This window comes from Rousettus aegyptiacus, unplaced genomic scaffold (genome assembly GCF_014176215.1).
Source record: "Rousettus aegyptiacus isolate mRouAeg1 unplaced genomic scaffold, mRouAeg1.p scaffold_m13_p_1, whole genome shotgun sequence".
In the NCBI taxonomy this organism is placed as follows: Eukaryota; Metazoa; Chordata; class Mammalia; order Chiroptera; family Pteropodidae; genus Rousettus; species Rousettus aegyptiacus.
The window spans coordinates 142,846,368-142,868,618 of record NW_023416284.1 but is presented as its reverse complement, the minus strand read 5'-3'; the positions used below and the strand labels follow the sequence as shown (position 1 = coordinate 142,868,618).

Below are 22,251 nucleotides of genomic sequence, written 5' to 3'. Positions count from 1 at the left end.
AGAAATGTTTTCTGTAAATGTTGTTTGGGTATTAGTATGATTCATTATCAATGGTCTAGAGATGATTATTTAAATGTTTATATGTAACGAAGTAATTTTTTTAACAGAAAACCACAATGTAATATTAGTATGCTATTTACAAAATAACTATAGGATTTGTTTTTAAAATTAATTCCTAGTTAGAATACATAAATTATGATGAATTTTTTCCTTCTTTTTTTAATCCCGTGGGTGTACTCCAGTCACTTCATGCAAGGCCTCATTCGAAGATGTTGAAAGCAAGATCATGACAGGCTAACGTGTGTCACCCAACATGTTATACATCCTGCAGAAAGCAAAAGCTCAGAGATAATCCAAGCATCAATCAGGAAAAAAGATTATTGTAACCTACAGCCAAAAAATCAAAGTTTTCTTCACCTGGAATCATTTTTAAAAGTATTTTTTAAAGTTTCCGAGAGTGGATAGTGAAAGTCTCCTCCCTCCTGCTCAGAACTCCCCTGTTCACCAGTTTCTCATGTATACTGCAGAGAGCAGCGAGGCAGGTATAACACCACGTACAGTATAGTGACATACTATACTCTGTTCTGTAATTCCCTTTTTCATTTTATATATTTTGGGAATTATTTCATGTTAATACACACATTTCTATTTATTGAAGTGACATTGGTTAATAACATTTATGTTTCAAGTGTATGGTTCTATAACATGTCATCTGTATATTACATTGTGTGCTCAATGGCCAGAGTCTGGTCTCCCTCTGTCACCATATCTTTGATCCCCTTTACCTTTTCACCCTCCCCCAGCCCCGCTTCCCCTCTGGTAACAGTCATACTACTGTCTGTACTACCCTATTTTAGTTAATAAGTGCATAATTGGGTATGATATTCCCAACGTTTGAATTTACTTCATAAACAAGGTTATACGCAAGTGGATATATTGAGCATTTAGGCCAGTAAGGAGGAATATCAGTAGATGCCTACGGGGAAATTCAGTATCATCTAAACTATCTCCTTACACTTGGAAGACCACTTAGAAAGCTTGAAGGCCCTGCTGTCTATCCATTCCCACAGTGCTATGAGCCCCGGCTTAACAGGGTTTAACAGGACACTAGAATAGAGCAATAAAATATTCTTATTCCTGCTTTACTTATTCTTTAATATCATCAAGAGATGCTTCAAGGAACTAAGCTTATGTCCCAGCACTGCGGATGAACATTAGGGCCATTCAAAACCAGTGCTAACATCTGTGTGCTTTCAGGAAGCCCTCTGATGATGCAAACACAGTCATCTCCATGTGCAAAACTGCAAACTCAGTGGTACCTGGGAGCCCTAATGTTATTACAGTGGCTCTGCAGTTCCAGTGGAATTTCAGCAGGACTTTGTTCTTTTATACAGTCACTCATCTAGTCAGCACATTTTTGAACATTTACTATGTTCCAGGCATGGTTTTAGGTACTAGGGATGTAATGATGAAAAGACAGACGAGGTTTCTGCCTTCGGAAGCTTGCATTCCAGTGGGGAATATCTGAGTCCACCTTATAAAAGCAAACCAGGCCGTGTCTTATTTTCTCATTCTTATCACTTTCTCTCATTACCACCCTCTGCACCCCTACCCCGATCTCTCTTTCCTCTGTAGTCAACCTGAAAACCTGCGTATTTTGCTTATAATGTCCACCCTTCCCTTATCTATAGTCTTCTACTCATCTTTCAATTGTTTTAAGTGTCTTCTTTGTGCCCAATATGAGTTGAATTGCTTTGTGGGTGTTCCACAAAACCAACTGAATAGAGGCCCTCTCTTGGTAATAAGGCTGAACTTTCATTTAATTTTAGAACAGGTTCATAGTCACAGAAACGTTACAAAGACAATATACAGAGTTCCCATATACCCCTCACCCTGTTCCTTCAATCGTTAGCATCTTACATTATAATAACATATTTGTCACAATTAATGAACCAACAATGATATTTTTCTTATCAATTAAAGTCTGTATTTTATTCAGATTTCCTTAGTTTTCCCAGTAATTTCCTTTTTTCTGTTCCAGGGTCTCATCCAGGAGACCACATATAATCCCTCTCATCCGTGACAGTTCTGGTGTCATTCTTCATGATGTTTTCATAGATTTGAGGAGTAGTGTGGTATTTTGTAGAAGGTCCCTCTATTTGGGTTTGTCTAGTTCCTTTCTCATGCTTGTACCAGGGTTATGGGAAGCCCACAGAGGTGAAATGATGTCCTTCTCATCACATCATGTCAGGGGGTACATGCTATGCACATGACAGGACTGGCGAAATCAGTTGGCCAAGGTACTTTTTGCCAAGTTTCCCCGGGGTAAAGTTACCTTGTTCCCCATTTCTTACTCTATTGTTTGGAAGGAAGTCGCTCATGTAGCACTTCCCCCTCTCCAGAGGGTGAGGGTGAGGTGAGGAGAATTAAGCTTCATCTCCTGGAGGATATAGCTATATAATTATTAGAAACTCTTCTATAAGGAAGCTTTATTTCTTCTCCCTCCTGTAATTTTTAGTCAACTATTTATATCAGTATGGACTCCTGTGGATTTTCATTTAATGCTTTGGGTTATAATCTGAGAGTAGGTTATTTATTTTCTTGCTCAAATTGTTCCAGCTTTGGACACTGGGAGCTCTTTCGGGTTGGCTCCTGTGTCCCTTTGACATGTTCCATCCTTTTGATTTTGAACATTTCTTTACTTTCTGGCACTCCCCAGTCAGTCAGTCAGTCAGTCAGTGAATATTTATGTATATTCTACTCATGTAAATCACTGAACAAGATGCTCAATGTACAATGGGGAACAAAGCAGACCAAGTCCTTATCCTCAAAAGCTAACAATGTTGTATGTAAGATAATGAGCACGTCTCATCAGAGAAATACGTAATTATAGTCCTGATTTGTGCCGTGAAAGGGAGGGACAAGAGACTCAGATGTGATGTAGTCTGAATCAGCGGCGCAGTTTGTGTCAGATGTCTGGAGAAACTCCCTGTGAATGGCTAATATTTAAACAGAAAGTCGAATGATGCAATCATTTAAAGAGCAAAGGGTCAAGTGTTTTCAAACTGCAGTTCAGTAGGTCTCGACTAGCTTTAAAAAAAAAAAAAAAAAAAGCCCTAGAGAATACTAGAAGTATTTATCAGCTAAAACTAATCTCACCTTTATGCATAGGTGGATGTATTTACCAGTTCATGACATAAATGCATTTCTTACTGGGGAATATCGTCAAAAAAAGTTTGAAAGCCAATGTTTTGGGAGGAAATAAGAACGCATCGGAAGCTCTGAAGAAAGTAAAGACCTTCATATACATGGGGTTCTGAAAGCCTGTGAGGAACCAGTGAGATGTGAGGCGAGGCAAAGCTGTAAGGAGGCACGTGGCCACCCAGTAGGGCCTCGGAGGCCTTGGTGTTTTAATTAAGGAGTGACGGGAAGCCACCGAATGGTTTTTGTTTTTGTTTGCTTGTTTGTTTGCTGTGAGTATTTTATTTAGTCATTTTCATTTACAACTGAAACTGGGAATTCAAAGTTAACATCCGTGAGCTTCTTATAAGACACCAGAAAAAGTTTCAGCCTTGTGTTCCACGTTGTTCTGCTGTGCTTCGTCCAGGTGAACCTTCATGAGCCAGCTGCCGGCCAGCTTCGCGCAGATCCTCTTGCCCACGATTTCACTCAGGAAAACCGAGTCCTCCAGGATCGCATCGTGCGCGGCTGTGAGAGTGTGGTTCCTGTGACACTTTTGCTTACTTTTTGTAAGGCCTTCTCGGATTGGCTTAGGCAGAATTCTCCTTTGTGCAATAAAGACAACGTGCTTCCCACTGAACTTTTTCTCCAACTCGCGCACGAGGCAGACTTGGATTTTCTGGAAAGAAATAGCTTTCCGACCAGCACCAACTTCAATTTCCTTGGCTGCTGTTATATTCAGCTCCCAGAGCTAGGTCTTGAGGTCTGAGTTCATCTCCAGCTCCAGCAGCTCCTGAGAGATGCCGGACTTGAAGTCGTCTGGCTTCTCGCCATTGGGCTTCACGATTTTCACATTCTCCTTAGCGAGCTCTGGCCTTGGGAAGAGCCACTGAATGATTTTAAACAAAGAAGAATTGATATTTTCAAAAGATCCTTAGGTTAAGTGAAGACAGAGAGGAGCAGGCAAAAAAGGAAGCAAGGGGCAGTCAGCGAGAAGGGCCCGCGTGGCCCAAGCAGCAAGAGTCACTAGAATGTGTGGTTCACATTCCACTGTCAGTCTTGTTCTCCCGGCTGCTAGAGCAATGCCTGGAACACAGCAGGTTTCTGCGTTTATTTGTTGAATGAATAAGCTACACAGTTGTAGTAAAGATAGAAGTGGATGAGTCAGTCAAGACATGGGAAATGGCAAGTCTTGCTGATAGATTGGGTGTGGGGGAAAGGGAAAGGGGAAGAGGGGGAGAGGGCGAGCCTTCCTTCACACATCTAACCCTGCTAACTCTTGCTTATGCTTTCTTTCTCTACACAGGGTAGTTACAGGATTCTTTCAACTGTTTAGCCTGCATTTTTACCTCGATGCTTAGTCATATTGGCCAGAAGTGGAAATAATAGAATTTTTCGAGAGAAACTGAGATTGAGTAGGATTGCAAAGCCAGTTGTCACAGATTTTTGGACCCATGGGGCTTTATAATGCCAAATCTCTGAACCTCAGTGCGAGCCAACCACTAGCAAATAAAGATCTTCAGAGGGTTGCCAAAATTCCTTGGGACTCTACATTTTGACAGCGAGCTAGTGAGGTAGTCACTTATATAGCTAACTGTTCCAAAGAATCTTCTCCCACCTGATTTTACACTATATTAAAAATATGTTGTGGCAAAATCCATTCTTGACATACTTTTCTTGGCAGTGCGGATGCCCGCGATCTGCAGCCGGCTGCCCATCCCCCCTGGTTTCCTTAGCAGAATGCAGCCGTCCCTTGTCACTGTGCGGGGACTTGGAGGAGGGACAGGCCTGACTGAACCAACATGGAGCGGAAAACTAAGGAACCACACCCGAGGAACAGAAAAATGTGAGCCCTCTCTAGACAGTCAAGTGCCAGAGATGCTGATTAATTTTGACCTTATAATTATCCAGAAATGCTGATCGAGTTTGAAGGACTGCTCATTTCGGTCAAATGGGTTTTATGCCATTGACTGAGAAGCCAAAGCAGCAATGAGATGTTACTGGGAGTGATGCTGATGGTGTTTGCATCGGTTAAGAATTTTCATATGACAGAATAGCGAACCCAAGCTGGCTTAAGCAAACAAAGGAACATTAGCTCATAGCATGAAAACTCCAGAGCATGATCTAGAATTTATACCCTTCTTATGATATCAGTTACATGTCTGTTTTTTGTTTATAGCACTGCCTCTTCTTTGTGCTGGCTTTCTCTTGATACTTCTCTTGGTGACCCAAAGGCTGAGAGAATTTTGGACTTTGTACTCTCTAGTACACCATCTAGGAAAAGAGGGATTGTCCCCTCTGGTACCCCAACAGAGGATGAAGGAAGCCCTAGCAAACATTTCTCAAACCTCACTGGCCTGAAGTGCGGTATGCCCACCCCTGAGCTAATCGCCATGGCCAGGTGATAGGCACTCTGATTAGCTTAAGCACAACAGGGTGCCCCCTGGGAGTTGGGTACCTATCCACCTATTAGAGAAAGAGGAAGCCAGAGGGGGTAGTTCCCTCAAGGCAAAATGTGGGTTCTGTGACAGGAGAAGGGACAAATGGATGCTAGGGAGGCAACCCATGTATATTTACTATGTCAACACCATTATTATCGCGATAAAGCCCTAATTAGAGGCAATGCAGTTATAAAGAAAACCTTTGCTCAGAACCCCAGTCTGCCTGCTTCTAGGTAAGTCACTTAACTCCTTCAATTATCAATTTCTTCATCTAAAATATATGGATGACAATATCTCAGGGAAGATCAAATTTATTTATCTAAATATATCATATTTGTATATCAAAATATATAAGGTTACATATTTGGGGAAAAAAATCAAACATGAGATACGTTTTGTATTTCCTTAAAGTGCCACCCAGTCCTGTCAGAACCGGCGTTTTCGCCTGAGGGGATGGCACATGGAGAGAAGATTTCCCTTTTGCAACCACGAGTGTTGGGCGAGTCAGGGCCCATCACATGTCCTCATCACAAGAGAGAAGTTTCACTGGTTCAGAACCAAACTCGAGCAGCAGGTGTTCAGGACTGGGGCGCTACAGTTTCAGCTTTGATTTTTCTATGAAATCGTTTGGGTTATTAAAATGTCGGCCCTATTCTCTTGTATAAGAGCTGGTTTCATTTCTAATGACACAGCACCATCATGCCATTCCTTGATTTAGTCACGAGAACTAAAACTAATGTGTGGCTAGTTTCATGTCATTTTTATAGCAGTTAGTACAGAGAACAACAGGCTCTTGTGAAAACAGATGTATTTGCTATCTATTTCTCTATCTGCTACTTCTCAGACTCAACCCAGCTTCTGAGATGGCTGGGTCCTCTGGCTTAGTCCTTGTGGGAGAGGCTCCAGGGAGGACGAGAACCTGGCTATTTTTCTCAGTGGGGAACCTTTCTTTAAGAAAGAAGAGTGCCATTCCCCTATCCTCGTAAGAATTGTAAAGGGATGTCAGAAAGAGACCTTTCTTCTCTTGAGAGAAGACTCCCTTGGACTCCTATTGTGAACACGGAGGAATTCTTTAAGTGATGAGTCTGTAAATTTCTTAAGGCCCTTGTGGTATTGCATGAGAAAGTGAGCACACATTTTTTACTATTTGTGGAAAAAATCATTGCCTTAATAATGCTAATACTCTCATAATGAGAACATAGCCAGCCTCTTCACAAATGCTTTATCATCTACAGTGTCTCTATAAACAGTTTAAAGGTTAAATAACAAATGTTTACAGCTGAAGAAATAGAGACTGAATTTTCCATGCCTTCAGAGAGAGAGAGTGTGTGTTGTAGAATTTAATTAGAGTCCTGGACTAACCTCTACTGTGAAATTGCTTGATCTCTGTCTTGAGTTTCCTCATGTATGAAATGCAAATGGTAATAATAATAAATACCAAATAGAGTGATAGTGAGGGTTATGTAAACTAATGAATGTAAAGTGTTTAGAACGGCATGTGGCACCCAGTTTGCACTCAATAAATGTTGTTGTAATTATCATCACCTTCACTATCCATTTTTCTCAATTACGAGTTGGATGCCCTTGTCTCTTTGACTCACACGTATACAACCAATCTCTTCCCCTACCTGGCCTCCTTCCAACCTCAGTTATTCATCTGATCTTTGACCTCAAGTTGTCTTCCAACAGCTGTCTGAAACTAAGGCAAGTCTTGCTTCCATGTTAGCAAGCTGAATTCCTCTAGGGCCCTCTCACCAACCTTTCCTCATTGACTTTTTCTTCTAAAAATGACTCCTAGAGGCACAGATTTTTAAAAATGTTAAATATTGAATTGAATATCATGTCTTGGTAGATCCAACTCACGGGATGTGGATTTGACAGTTGTGTCTTCTTTGCAATGCTGTAGTCAAGCCCAGGTAAGCTTTATGACTCAGTTAAAATTTTTTCATCCCATTTGACCAACGTCGTTCAACTTAATTCCTGCTTTTCTTTTCCCACCCTGAGACATTGTCAAGAAAGCCTTTCTGTGTTTCATGTGTTTATTTCATTCATTTTTTCAACCAGCATTCTCTTACTGTGTTCACCTAAACGGTCCCAATTATATCACTGCCGTTTATTGCTTATGTATGTACATCTTGTCCCGTCTCCTAAATTGTGAATTTTTTGAGGCCAAAAGCCATGGCTTCCACTTTTTTTTTTATCACTCACAAGACCATGAGTGCTGCTTGAGGATTAACTCATGGAAGGGCTGTGAGTAAGTACGGATCTCCCTGATCTTCTCCCTCCGCTCGCATCCCCATTCTTTTCTCCGGCATATCTCACAGGCCCTTTGTGCCTGAATGTGCTTAGGCCTTGAGCGAGCAGGGACATAATTGGTAGGGGCCGACCTGTCTCGTATTTGAGGCTTCAAAGGTGATGCACCCAGGGCTGTCCTTGGACCTGGCCTCCAACACTCTGTTGGTATATGTTTTGGCAAATTACCCGCCATTTACTCAAACAAATGGTCATGTCTTCTCTTAAGTCTCACTGTTTTTCTAGTCTATTTTCTCTGTTCCCTCCCACAGTCTCATTCATATTCGCCTCTGCCTGATTCTCTTCCAGGCCCGTCCCATCCCAGGCCTCCGTTCAGGAGTTGGCTGTTACTGTCGTATGTCTCGCTTTGGTTTCTGTTCCCCCCATTCTTTTTCTTTCACTTTCCCCCGCCCACCAGCCATTTTTAACAGTGTCATCATGGCTTACAGTGTGGGAACATGGCACTCTCTGTCTCCCACATTACACAGCTGCCCTTGGTTTTCATGTGGCCAGCGTCCTATCCTGAACCATCGGGCAGGATGGAAGCTCCACCGCTGCCAGGCACGAGCGTGCGGCTCTCGGAGTGAGTCCTGCTTCCTGCCCACCTCAGGAAGCCAGGCCAGGGCAGAAGATGGAGGCCCCAGACAAGTGCCCCAGACTTCTCAGCTACAGCTGGGCAGTGGGACCTGGTTGTGGCCCAAGGCACCATTCAGAACATCTTCACTCTGTAGAAACGTGAAACAGGGAGGGGTCTCTTGAAAGAATGGTGTGAGGGGAAAAGGTGGGGTAGCACATATGACTGAGACCAGAGAAGTTTCTAGTGCCGACATGACTTGGCCTCCTAATCCACAAAACTCAGCTGAAACACCCAAGCCAATGAATAACAGGGCCCCAGTCATAAGCAGAAAACACTCTTCCCTTTTTCTTCCCTCAGCCTCGCACATGCAGTCTTGTGCAATCTGTTCTTATGCAAAAGTTTGCAAAATTGTCCAAGTGGAGGACAGGCCTGGGTTATTTGGCCATGCCTCCCTTCCCTGAGGATCAGCGGTCAGCCAGGACAGCTGGAACAACCTGGACTGCCAGAGTAGGAGGGAGAGGGGACATCAAGGCTGCTGGGCATGGGGTCTTCCAGGACTCAGTTTCAGAGATCAAAAAATGATCTTATCTCAAACATGCAAGCCGGATTTGCCGTGAGGCAACTGCCTTTTGAAGCTGTGAACCAGGGTGGAAATAAAGCTCCTGTCTGAGAAAGAATGGGTATTTTTCTTACCCTTTCTGCCGACCATTCTATTTCCTGCTGGTTTGCTACACTGACCCTCCGGCAGCAGCAGGAGGGGAGGCTGCAGCAGCTCTAGCAGCAGCAGCAGAGTGAAAGTGATTAACACCCTGAGCTCCACCTACCGCCTGAGTCTCTGTGGGCTCATTTCTCCAGCATGACCTCCCCTTGCTGTCTCTCTGCTGCTGCTGCTGCTGCTGCTGCTGCTGCTGCTTTGTGAGCCACACTCGAGAACCAGGTTGGTTGAGAAACAACGGAGTGAGCTAGGTCTCTTGGCGTCTTCTCAAGTCCCAGAAAGGAAATGCAGGCCTAATCCTGGTGCCCAGTTTTTTTCAGGTGCAAGTGGTTAAAGCCCACCCACGGGTGCATCTCACCCACAGCACAGGCAGGAATGCAAATATAGCTAACTCAAGATGGGCATTTGTATTCAAGATCTTTTGCATCCACCCACATTACCTAATATAGTGCTGAGAATGCATTTAATGCTTATGGAGCCTTTCAATATTTAAATAAGGCCTGACCAAGCTAAAGAGAAAAGATGATGGGAATTCTGTCGAGCCGGATTAAAGAATGCAATGTTTTTTAACTCTTTTCAAAGAAGTATTTCTACAGAACCTTAGCTTTAGTTGATGTCGGCCAAAGTGTGTCAATCTCCTATTTCTGTCTTATTTTAGAATGAAATGTATAATGTTACCCATATCAAGTATCTTGAATATCATTCTCAATTTATTTTGAAAGCTCACAGAGCTGGACTTTTGAGGACTTCTACTCTGGGCCTGTGGAGTACATGGGTAATCCAATGAAATGCAAGAAGAAAATATCTATTTTTCAATCTACAAATGAAGAAAGATATTATGCTTTACTGTTATTCATAGTAATAGTAATAAATACGACTAGTTTAAATATTCACAAGTATATGTGCATATATATAAGGTGAGGATTTAGGTTCTAATTTTTTTTAATTGGATTATAGTATCAAAAGGTTTTGGTGGAATTTCTGCTTCTAACCAATATGAAATAATAGAGACCAAATTTATACTCCAGTCTGAAACAATCCCCACTGAAGAAAACAGACCAAATACATGAAACAACAATTTTCAAGACAGTGGACATCAGGCAACGAAGAGATCTTTTAGAGTCAGGAAACTGAGGTGAGCCCTATGATTGTCTCAAAGTTTGGTGAGTTTTTACTGGGCTATAAACTTGAAGACAGTGGCCACATCTCGTCTGCAGTATATCCCCGGGACCTAGCACAGAAATTGTCACATGATAGTTGCTGAAGAAACTATGCTGAATGAATAATAACAAGCTTTCCAGGGAAGCCCCAGAATGGTTAGATCATAGATGATGGGATGTTAGGGCCCAGATCACTTTAGAGGCAATGTGGTCCAGTTTCCTCATTATCTAAATGAGAGAGTTGAGGTGAAAGCACTACAGTGACTTGCCCAAAGTCACTCAGCCTCTTAGTGGTGAAGTCACTGGGAATATTCTTTCTTACAAACCAACCCTCGAGTTAAGCAAACTGCAGAAGGGCTTTTCTTTAAAAGGTGAATAATATCTGCTACTCACAGAGCGGGACACGATGGAGTTGCAGATGTTAATGGCAGTGTGTTCAGAAATAAAAATAGACGCCAAGAATCACCACGGTGGCAAAGCCACCGGAATTGAAGCTATAGCCAGACACTGCTCAATGCTAGAAAGATGCCGAAAGAAACTTCCAGGTTAGGCAGAGGGGCCACAGGAGGGTCATTCTTAACATGAGCTCTCACTGTCACCAGAGATTCCTTGAGACACTGCAGGAGAGCTTAGGCTCTGAATTGAGACAGACCTATCTACATGGAAACTCCTAAGATTCTGGACCTGATTCAGGCCACTCCGAGTGTGGTCACAAGGCTCAGTACTTCAAGGCCAATCAATACTCCCCAGGATATCCCTGCATGTCCTGGGTCTCTCTTGGGAATGGGGGGTGGGGCAGGGAGCCCCACTGCCCAGCTGCTTTGTTCAATTGTGCTGTGGGACCCCATGTGGAGAAAACTCGGTTTTTAGAGGATACTTGTCAGTCAGTGGAGAACTTTCAGGCCCCTAGATATGTTTCATTACAGAAGGCTATTCTTGCTCAAGAAGGAACTCTTGACACCATGTACCCAGCAGGTTGGAGCAAAATGGCATGGGTTGTTTTGAACTACTCTCTGCAGTTTGGTGCATTGTCAGGCCGTCTTGGCTACATTATCTCTCTACCAAAGTTTGTCCTGAGCTCAGCTGGAAAGTGGGAACTGTCATTAAACCTTTTCACTTGGGGTTTCTCAGTTGAAATCATTGCTCACCCCTTAAAGTTCTTGAAAAGGTAGCCTAGCCCTTTCTAAGCCCTTTATTGGGGCTGGAAAGTTCTAGGCCATGTCAGTGGCTGTCTGATATTGTCTTGAAAGTTTTAAGATTTGATCAGAGCTCAGTGTAGAAATGGACTTCTACCTGCCTTCTGCCTCTACAACCATCCTGAGTAGTCTTAGGGGTATACCGATGGAAGCTAATGCTTCACTCTTGTTTCAAAGACCTTATATTAGCCTCACAGTTTTTAACAGTGACATTTGGGCTTCACCTGACAAAATGAATGACATGGTCTAAAAGGAAATGGTGATTTAAACGTGACTTATGGCACCTTCTTCACCCTAGGAACCCCAGGAGAGTTCTTTAGAAAGGAAGCTAACAGGAGATTCTCATAGAGCTTAAAAGGAATCTCCTGAACAAGAATTGCTATGTGATCTACACCCAGTTTGGATGTGACTCTCATAGGGCCCAGGCCCAGCGGGGAGGTCTCCGAATAGCCTGACCCAGAGGTGGGCGGTTACAGGCCGAGCCGTACCTGCGCTGTGCTCTCCCTCAGCACTAGCCCATTAACTCCAGTCACTAGCCGAAGCCACGGTGCAGAGCCCTGGAAAGGGAAAAGGCATGGTCCTGACACCTAATGACAACGAAGCGTTTTCTATGCACCAATTAAGTCAAAAGCAGCGGCAGGGTGGCTGTTAGTTTCCATTTTATAGATCAGGAAACAAAAGCATTAAAAAGTCAAGTGAGGTGCCCACCGTCACAGAGCAAGTCAGGAGTAAACTGGATCCAAGACACAAACTACCTCCTTTGCCAGCATTCGTCTCTGCCGTGGACTCTGATCTCAGGGAAAATGTTTCCTGCTTTATCCATAGCAAGAGTTTTTGTGATACTCTTCTCGTGAATTTTGCCCTAACACTGTTCTCTGCAGGTCTGCTCAACAGCCAACGGCCCTGACTTCCTCTGTCTCCCCTCCCAGTCCCCTTGGCCATCTCATAGGTTATCCGGCTCCAAATGGTCTCTTACAATCTTGTCCCACTCACTCCAGCATGTTCATCAAAGCGGTCCCCTATGCCCTTGGCCCTGGCCATGCCAGCAACTTCCCCGCACAGTATGCATCAGAAACATAGCCCTGACTTGGGACTCTCAGGTATGTTTCCTTTCATACTGCTTTTGCTGCCCACACTGGTCACTCCAATTCCTCCAGGTTCATCCACGCCCTATATCCCCTTTGTCGTCGCCATTTTCTGTCCGGAAAACCCTTCCTTTCCTACACCTTTCAGGATCTTTCAGGAATTCTAGGTCTCTCCCAGCTTTTCAAGAACTCCTAAGTTTTCCCTTTCCTACCGTGTCTTTTTATACTCACTGAAGAAACATGGGGGTCTCTGCAGCTGCCATTTGCCCACAATATTGATTTGGCCTCAGCACTCTCACAATGCCCCACATTGATACTTAAGATGATGTGGTAGCAGAATCCTAAAAATGGACCCAAGATTTCCTGTTTCCTCTGTTGTGTGCACAACCTGTGAATACCATGTGCGGGGGTTCAGAACAAGCCACCCCAAGCTGTGCCTCGGTGGTGTGTGGATTATTTTGAGCTAAAGGCAACTGAGATCCTGTGTGCTCAAGATAAACTTCTGTCTGCCCACCCACGTCTTACCTATCTAGAAGACTTTGAATTAGGAACCTTGCCCATAAAAACAGATTATCAGAGATAATATATTTTTTGGACCTACAGACATGGTAGGGGAAACTAATTACTAACCATGTGCTTTTCCTGCAATGACCTTCTGAAGCCCCAAGGCGCCTTACCTCATTCGTAGCTCAGAATGTCATTACACCCATTTTCCCTTTCTGTCTTTGAACCTTTCATGTATGCAGGGTCCCTGACTTGTATATGTGGGGTTCCTGTGTGCACAGAATTCAGTTTGATTTTCTTTTGTCAATCTGTCTCTTGTTGATTTGATTATTCAATCAGCCAAAAGAATCAGAGGAGAGAAAGAGGGATTTTTCCCCCTTTCCTACGTGGATTTTATCCCCATGATCACATTATGACCTTAAGAAAGGATAATTATCCCAGCGAGCCTGACCTTCTCATAACAGGACTTCACTCCTACATCCATAGGGAACTAAATTCTACCACCACCAAGAGCTAAAAGTGGATGATTCCCTCAGAGCCCCCAGACAAGAGCTCCGTAGGGCCAACACCTTGATTTCAACATTGTGTTAACCTGAGCAGAGAACCCAGGCATGCTGTACTAGACTTCTGATTCATAGAACTGTGAAATAATAAGTGGGCATTGTTTTAAGCCACTAAATTGGCAAAGATTTGTTATGCAGCAATAGAAAACTAATGTAGATGACTATTTAATTGTTGGAGTTGAGGATTTTCCATGTGTATCTGGCACTGTCAGCCTTACATTGCAGGCTCCCGGCAGGAGGAGGCCTGGCCGCCTGGTTCCCTCTGAATATAATTCAGCAGCAAGTGAGATTGCCTGGTCCCCAGCACTGTGCTGCAGACCCTGAGGCAAAGATGAACTTGCCCTTCCTGCCCTCAGGAGCTTCTAATCTAGTAATTAGACCAGCACATAAGTCTTATACAAAAGGAGAAGACTTAGAGCAGATACTAGGTAAAAATAAAAAGGAGAGAAGTCACATCCAGTGAGTGAAATCAAAAACTGCCTGGAGGATGTGGCATTTGGCCTGAGCCCTAGAGGCTAAGTGATTTTTTCTTAAGGTTGGAGGTAAAAAATTAAGAATCAATTGTTAGCAAAACTGTGTATTTGGGGGTAGTAAGAGGAGTCTGGGTGCACAGCGTGAAGGCTCTTGAATTGTTGGGGGTGTGGGTAGCATGTTTGGGTTATTTGGAGAAGAATGAAGGGCTAGGGAAAGCTTGGAGGCTGGAGCACAATGGAATCAAGGACTAAGTGTGGGGATTATTTGCAGACTATAAGGGTAGAATAGGCAGAAATTAATCAGAGCCTGCATTATGGCTCTGGCAGTAGAGACAAAAAAAAGAATGTCACATTCACTGGAGAAGATACAACTTCCACTATGGGACCACAGAATGAACATAGCATCCAGCACAGGTCTGCCATGACTTCCACCTTCCTGTGTTGTATGACTCCTCTAACCAGTCATCTATATCGGTTACTGTCAAAAAGAGAAACATCAATACATTTGAGGAGATAAGAGTTACTGTAATGCCAGGTGATAAGTGATAAGTCTTATAAAAGAAGCATGGCTTAAAGAACTATAGACACAATTAGGAGAAAGATGGCACCCAGATGCAGCTACAGAATCTTCAAGAAAGAATGACACTGAATCATTGTTTTGCTTATAGGTGGCACATTTAAAAGGAGAGGGGTATGTGCACTTTTCCTCTAAACTACCAGTAAAAATTCACCTCATCCCAGTACACACACACACTCTCTCTCTCTCTCTTTCTCTCTCTCTCTCTCAGCTGGAGCCTGCTGACTCATGCTTATGTGACTTTCACAATGATAAACACGGAGAAACAGCTATTTGTACAAATGCTTAGTTGAGTTGTTCTAGAAGACAACTTGATAGCCATAAAATAGTCCTTTGGGCCATTCCTTAGACACTGGCTTCCTTCACCTCCCTCCTGTGGTTATCATCATGATTTTAAAGGGTAAGAAGCAAAGAACATCGTTTTTGTTCAGCCACCAGCAGACCAGTCAAGGGCAGACTAGGCCAACAGGGCTCTTCCTCCTTCCCCCTCAGTTCTGGGTAAGCACACATCTTCCACTCTTACTTTAAAGGCAGACAATTTGTTTTTATCATTTGCCAACACAGCTGAGGATGATTATTAATTAATCAAAAACACTGACTTTTAACTTCCCACGCTCTCTCCAGAGATGCTCCAGTGACAGCTTGCATCTGGACTTCAGAACTGTTTAGATAGAAGTGGGCACCATGCAGCAGAGTCTTGTTTTTTCTGGTTTATTCTTTTTAAAACACAACTCTTGCTCAATCCCATTTAGCCAGTAAACTGGGTTTTAAGGTGGTCTCATTTTGTGGGGTTTCTGTTGGTCTTTTTATACCGCTTCCTTTGAAACCAGAAATGCTGTGTCAGGATTTCACAAAAAGGAAAATAAGTTCAGAGTATATTTTCTGTTCATCAAAAGCTCAGACCGAAGCATACCAGCAGCATGTTTCCATGAATAATGAAACACCATTGTCTTCCTCTGCTTGCGTTCTTATGTTCTGGTATTACTTGCCAAATTCAAGGTCTCGGCAGTGAATACCTAACAGTCTCTGAGAGCACGTTTGAAACGTTATATTTGAACTGTCACAACAAAGGGTTTTCGATTGGCTGAGGTTTAAGCCACCGCACCCTCTCCTACCCTTTTCTAAGATGGCGCTACTGAGCCGCCATCTCCCCTTGCACATCAGCTTTGTGGCTATGCAGTGGTTTTTGACGAAAAAAGAAAGGAGAGGCAGAAGATAGATTGCCTCAAATTACACATCAAAGCCGATGGCTGCCTCTAAAGTGAGATGGGGTGTGGCCTGGCTTCACCACTTGGCAGAGGCTAGAATAAAAACTTCGATGACTTTAGGGGCTGCACAGACTGATGGAAGATTTTAAGCAAAACCAAACTTAGGAGGAAGGCCTGCTTCACTTCCATTTAGTAGGGGCCACGTCTTCAGGATCTCAAATACCTGGAAGGAAGTGTGTTATCTTGCCAATGCAGCGATCCAAAGTTGGCAAATGTGTTTTCTGAAATGTGGAGCTAGTCACCTGGGCAAGACCAGGCCTTGCACCCACCTGTCGTTTCTCTTCCCCATCCTTAGTGATAAGTGTTCCCAAAGCCCCTCCAACTTGGAGACAGCTCCTGGGAGCTGTCTTGCCAGGGCTCTAACCATCTAGATTTTGTTTCTTTCTCTTTGTCCTTCTGCCACGTGTGTGTGTGTGTGTGTGTGTGTGTGTGTGTGTGTGTGTGTGTGTGTGTGTTTTCCCATGCCGTTATTCATTAGCGTCTCTACTGGCGGGAAATAAAAAGAGATTAAAAACTAAGATTCTCACAGTCCACTTGTCAAAATCTCTTGTAAACGGCAGAAGAGGAAGCATTGGCCAAGAGCTTGGATAAGGTTTGGGGATTATCTGTAAAAATTCATTTATTCATGATTACCCTTCCAATCATCTGAGGGTAGGTAATGAGAGTATCTTTGCCATGCAACCTTTTTTAGGAAGGTTAGAGCAAAATTCTTCAATTATTTCTAAGAATTGGTCAAAATAACAAGATAAAACTAGTGTAGCTAGCTACTTTATACCTTAATGACGAAAGTAGCATAGCAGCTGAGAATCTACTCCATTACTTAACTCTCTTGAAGTCAGGTGTCTTTGAAAGTGGAGAATTTCCTATCTTCAGGTGGGGAAAGAATTTAACTCATTCTCGGGTTAATAGGGGTCCTTGGACAGCTCTGCAATGCTTTTAAAAGGCTGGGAAGAAGCAAATTGACTAGAGACATTAGGGTCTTTGATTGCAAGTCATAGAAAACAACTGAAACTAATTTAAGCCAAAAAAGGTTAGTTTATTATAGAGACTCAGCAGGGGAATCTCATGGGCCCAAAGGGCCAAAGGACCAGTCCCCACAAAGGTTTGAGGCTGAGTCCCAGAAGTCTTTAGGACCCTTGGCCCACCAAACCTACCCCTCCTTTCAAATCTACCCATCCTCTCTGCTTTCCTTTATACCTGCACCCATCCCCACATGCTCCCTTTTCCACACCAAGCACAAGGGTAAGGAAAACTGCTGATCCAGGCTCCCAAGCTTCTACTTTTACTGGGCCGACCATAAAAAGAACTAGTTTAAAACTCACAAGAAAGTATCTGATTGGCCCAGTGTGAGTCAGATATCTGTCTCTGGCCCAGTCAGCTCTGATGGGAGGGAAGAGTCATAGCCATAAATAGGGCTTCTGGGTCAGAGAGAGCTAATGCACAGGAAAAAGTGTGGGTAATGGCGTGGGACCACTCAACGATTACCGATTCAGCAAACAAAAAGGGACACGGTGCCTGTCTTCATACTCACAGTATGGAGACAAAACTTGTACATATAGGAAGACAGACATTTAAAATTATTTAGCACCAATTACCAGGAGAATAAAAATTCTGATAAGGAAGAGCTCTCCCGGATCCCATTTGATCTCATATGCCAAGCAGGGTTGGACCTGGTTAGTACTTGGATGGGAGACCACCTAGGAAGACCAGGTGTTGTAGGCGTTAAAAAAAAAAAAAAAAAAAGAGCTCTTAGGAAATAACCAAAATGGCCCATCTTCAGTAGACTAGATAAATACGTTAAGAATGTGCATAAAATTGATCCCAAAGCACAGTGGAGCAGATTACTGAGCTATAGCTATGCATTTCAGTGTGGATGAGTCTTAAAAATATGATGCATGAAAAAAGCCAGTCACACAAAAATACAAATCAGATGATTTTACTTATGTGAGGTTCAAAAACATGAAAAATTGGACAGTATATAAGGGCTATGTGTGTGGATATGGCAAACCAGAAAAAAATGATAGACTACAGTGTGAGGTGCTCAGGAAGAGAGAAACGGAGACTTTCGAATGAGTTGGTAAGATTCTGTTTCTTAAGATGAGTGGTATATTTGATGGCAATATGATTTAACCTTTATTTTTGTACTCTTTTTTTTATATATGTTATATTTTATAATTTAAAAATGTATAAATTGATGCCATCAAGCAAGAACTCTGAGGACGCCATTCACTGTCCTGGGTGATGGTTTGGTCAGGGGACGGTAGTGAGTAATTCTGTTTATCAGGTGATTTTCTGGTTCTTGTCGTTGTGACAACCACCCCAACCAGGAAAGTGTCTGGGGTGGCCCGTCAGCACTGTAGCCTGGGAGTGCCATGCTTTTCTCGGGTCCTTTGGCCTGATGTCAAGCTGCAGCAATATTTCATCTCTGCTCCCAGTTCAAACATCCCAACAATCTCTACCAAAGAAAGCTACCTAACTGCTGAGCCTTCCCATCAAAACACAATTACAAACTGCCTGGAGGTTTCTTAAAAGGATAGATGAAGAGCTACCATGTAGCCCAACAATTCAACTAGTATGTAGCCAAAAGAATTGAAAGTAGGGACTCAAACAGATACTTGCACATCAGTGTTCATAGTAGCATTCACGATAGCCAAAAGGTGGAAATAATCAATTATCTGTCAACAGATGGGTAAATAAACAATATATGATATATTCATACAATGCAATATTCAGTCATAAAAAGGAATGAAGGTCTGACCCATGCTACACATGGATGAACCCTGAAAAATTATGCTTAGTGAAATGACTCAGATAAATATATGATACCACTTATGTAAGATACCTAGAATAGGCAGATTCACAGAGACAGAAGGTAGAATGGTGGTACTGGGAAGAGGGGGAAGAGGGAGTTAGTATTTGATAGATACAAAGTTTTTGTTGGGGATGGTAAAGTTTTGGGTATAGAAACATGGTAGTTATATAACACTGTGAATATATTTAATACCACTAACTTGTACACTAACAGTTAAAATGATAAATATATATATATTTACCACAATTAAAAAAAAGATAGTTACGGAGCACCGTACATCTCGATGTGGGTAGATAAGAGCACAGTATCCTTTTTCACTTCTCAGATTTTTTCCCCAAGTTACCTTTGCTAATTCCTTATGGAGGACCTAAACAGTTCACTTCCAATCCAGTCCTGCAGTCCGAGGCCATCATTTCCGGCATTATTTTCAGTGTGACAAAATGAGAACAAGTGGTTACCTCTTATGTGGAGACTATCCTCTGTTTAAACGGGCAAAGGTCATCCCCTGATCCACAGAACGGTGGGAGGAGAGCACCACGACTGCGTAGGGTAGGAGTTGAGCTATAAGTTACAATGTAGAACTGGAGCTGGCCTAAGCCGGAAAAGGACCTCTCCAGGAAGCCAGGACAGCAATGTACCTCAGCCTTATGCAGGGGCCAGGGCCACATTCTGGTCTCTGAGGACCCTGGCCACTACTGTTTTGTGGGCCCCTCCCACCATAATACCAATCTAAAAATTATTTTTTATATAACTTTAAATATGTCAACATTTTTGTCTTTTAGACAAAATTTATTATTTTTTTTGTAGTCCTAAATTTTTTTTTCTGATGTGAGAAAAACATTAAAATAGTTTCATAGGCTCCTGCAAGTATTTCTGCCCTAGCACTATGCCTGCTATGTGTAACCTGAGGACTGGCACACGCCTCTTACATTACTTCCTCTATATCTCATTTTCCTAGGGTAGGAAGGGACTTTGAGGTCACCTGTGCCACTTCCCATGCAGGCAGGAATCCCGCTAGGCATTCGTGACACAGAATCATGCAGTATCTGCCTCTAGTGTGGGATCTAAGCAGTTCCTCAAGCAAGTTCTTGATATGGAGCTCATGAGCAAAAACCTGCATTTCTATAACTTTCACCAGCTGCTCCTAATTTTGCCCAACTGGATTAACATGGAGCAAGTTTTAAGTCCTTTCAATATCTAAAGACAAATTCTATGTATCATCACCACCCATCAACCCAAGTTCTCTGTTCCAGGTTAAGCACCCTGAGATCTTGTTGACAGCCTTTGTTCACCCCTCATCTGCTGGGTGCCTTCCAGACAAGGGCCAATGCCCCCTGCATGTGGTCTGATCTGACCACATCTGCTCCCTCTGCTACAACATCACCCTTCTACCAGCATCACCTGTTCGTACATAGATCACAGGGGTGGCATACACTAACCTTGTAATTAAGTAGACCCTATAGTTCTTCGTTCCCCTCCCAAATCGAAGGTAAGCCCATTTCTCCCAATCTCTACTCAAGACACCAATTTTTTTTTAGCATGGTGACAGTAATGGGCTTGCTTTGTCTTGGTCCATGATAATCCTGCCAAGATCCTTGTTCTGCAATCCAGGACAGAGGTTGTCCTTTCCGTGTTTGGCCAGCTACAGATTTGACAAGCATGCTTTCTTTGTCTTCATCCTAACATGTCAGAGACCAAAATTTCTATTTTTAAATTTTCCAGCACTTTTTTTCCCCTGTCACCAAAGGTTAATTTGGGATGTAAAAATTTTCCATTTTTGATTTGTGAGTGATTTTTTGCATTCTAGAGAAGAAGGAAATTAGACCTTGGAGCTAATTTGTTATTGTTGTTGTTGTTCTAGAAGGCGTCCTTTTGATTAGGGTTTTCATTTTTTTGTCACATCAGTAAGGCTAGCCATTCTGCGATAATCTATCCTGGCCACTCGGTGGTGGACCAGTGCTTTGGTGAGAGGTAGTTATGAAAAGATTGAGGTGATGAGGAAGGCTTGTAGGACAGCTGATACTCACCTGATGTTTCTTTTTCTGCTCTGTAATTCCTTCATGTTATGCTAGGGCCTTTGGGGAAACTGGCAGCTTGAGTTGACCAGGAGGAGCAGAAGCGAGAGACAATAAGACACAACCAGGATGGATTTGGAGAACAGAGATATGCTTACAGGGAGTCCTGGGAAAGCGAGAGGGGAAATAGGGGCACCAGTGGACCTCCTGACACGGGATGCTCAGGAAAGGGTGACCTGCAAGGGCTGGAGAACATGAGGTGCCCAGGTTACAGGGATCCAGGATCTCAGCCACAAGAGAATGTCTTTCAGATGGTGTCAATTTAACGTTTGCTTTTAAGGAACAGGCTTTGAATGTGGATTCATGCCTGGGATATTCCACCAGCCCCAAGCCCATCCAGTTGTATTATCAGCCTACACACTTGTCTGCAACTTTTTCTGCTGATATTTCTTTGGTTTCTTTTTAATTACAAAAGTAATTTGTGTGCCTAAAGAAAATGTAAATGATGAAGAAGGATGTTGGGAAACATTTTGTCATATTATATTATAATATGTTATGTTAAAAACAAGGCTTTTGGCATTTGCCAGGTCCCATTGACAATGAAGCTCTTGTTGACATTGTATGCGATCTGTCCGCTTGTCCTGGCTCCTTCTCTCAGCTCCAGACTGTGGTCCTGAGGTCCATGACCATAAGCATCCTCAATAGCTAGAGATACTGCAAGCAGTAGGAGAATCACATTTGCTTTTAAGTTCCTCAAGGTGGAGTTGTCACTTGGCAATAGTATTTGAGGGCCAACCTAAGGTTTTATGAGTGGGAATAGAAATAGCATTTAGAAAAATATTGTTAGCATATATGGTAAAAAGTTTACTTTAAAATAAGTTTACTTTAAGGTAATAGACATCTGTTCCTTTTACCTGCCTTACATCCTTTCCCTCCTTTGCAAACAGGAACCACCCCTTCACCATATTTGACCCCAGTGGACTGTGAGGGGCCACCCACATACCCTGGCTTTATGGACAAGCATGTAACCTAGGCTTCGACAATAAGAGTGACACATGCACCTGTCACAGTGACCTCAGAGAGGGACATAGGATCCAGTGGGCCAGCCAACATGAATCCCAGGACTTTCTGCCTGTGCTATCAGTGAAGAAGGGCTTTCTACCTACAAGGCTGCTCCACTGGGGGGAAGTCAGCCTGAATTCAAGTGGCTACTTTGCCCCCACACGGGAGCCCTGACTGAGGACAATGCCAGGCAGAAAGAGGGGGAGACACTCAGGTGCCGATGACACTGTTTGCTCACAGGAGTCCAGCTCCACCTGATGCTATCTCTGGACTTCTCCAGTTTGAATGGAGTGCCTGTCACTGATGACTAAGAGGCCAGAATAAGGTTATC

At 43.1% G+C, this 22,251-nt stretch overlaps 1 pseudogene; it reads right to left on the bottom strand.

The window, feature by feature from the left end:
• Positions 1–1,906: 1,906 nt before the first annotated feature.
• LOC118614736 lies at positions 1,907–12,602 on the bottom strand (annotated as a pseudogene).
• Positions 12,603–22,251: the final 9,649 nt, after the last annotated feature.